Genomic DNA, 1,394 nt, shown 5'->3' on the forward strand with positions numbered 1-1,394 from the left:
AATGTCAAATTTGGTCAAAATATTTATTTATATTTCCTCTACAAACTGGAATTTTTTCGACCGGAAATATCGAAGAGCAAAGGCGGAAGTGCCGTCGGAACGAAACAAAATTTTGATGTAGACCTGCACGCGCGGTGTGTCACAGGTCAGCCGGCTCGTCTGAAATCAAAAGTAAGATGACGTTAACGAAGGATGTAAGATTCTTTAGGAGTTGTACCTCGCTTAAGTTGTTTGGACCATAGGAAACAAAATGTAGCCATTTAAAAAAATAGTTTTTTTCATCGATTTTTCGACTTCGTCAGCCAGGTAAAAATATTAATAGTAGATGGATCGGAATGAAAGTGGTACATCTCCTAGACAATTTAATTAGCTTCGTCGGAAACGAAGAATCTTGCCAATCGGATCAGTAGTTTTGAAGTCATTTCGAAAAAAACTCTTTTGAAGTTTTGACTACATATAAATACAATATTATGCAACTTACTTTCAATGTGCTATTCCGGGTCCATAAACTAGTCTTTCCTCTTCCTCATAGAGGGCATTCTGCTCAATCTGGGACATCCTGCGCTGCTCCAGAGCCGCTCGTACGGCCGGTGACAAGCGGTTTTCGGCCGCTTGAATCCGGTGGTCGTCCGAATGCTTGGCGAACTGCATCGAATTGAGTCCCAGGGTGACATCCATCGTTGTCATGGTCTTCAGAATTGCTGAATACCCTTCGCTGAAACTGCTCACTGCCAGGAAAGTCGCAGTCTCCAAGTCTTCGCACCAGAATGCAAGTGCTTGGGGGTAACTTCCAGATACACACGTTCAAACTTTCATTTGAATTTTGTGTGTTTCCTCCCATGCACCGGTACAATAACTCGTCCTCTGAAAGGGTCTCGTAGATCGGATGAATCACTTTTTGAACTTCTTTGGGGAGCGGCTGGTCGTGTTGATATTCGTCCAGATGTCTGGTAGCCCCTGCAATGCACCACTTGCACCGACTAGTTTCCCAACCGGACAGTTTTGGTGTTGTAGGTGGTCATCCATGGAACACTTGTGGAAATACGTTGCCCAAATTGCCATCTTCGTCTGTTCCACGGAACTGGAATGCCATCGGATTGACAACCTGTAGTACGTCGTAAGCTCCTTGATCACTTTATCAGTTTTAGTCATGGTCAAGCTCACAGAATAGTTTTTGCTGCTACAAAGTCGAAATTCCCGACAAAATATGGTGCGTGAAAAAGGCCAACTTCAGGTAGGTGCATTTTTTTTTGTTCAACCGCGACTAACAAACATTTCCTTTCCGTATTTGGAAAAACTGTTTCAGGGATGGATTCTAAACACTTTTATGGATCCAAAGATGCAGTTTTAAAAAAATCGATTTTTTGAACCAAAGGATAGTAAACCTCCCCTTA

Source organism: Schistocerca piceifrons, chromosome 1 (assembly GCF_021461385.2).
Source record: "Schistocerca piceifrons isolate TAMUIC-IGC-003096 chromosome 1, iqSchPice1.1, whole genome shotgun sequence".
Taxonomy (NCBI): Eukaryota; Metazoa; Arthropoda; class Insecta; order Orthoptera; family Acrididae; genus Schistocerca; species Schistocerca piceifrons.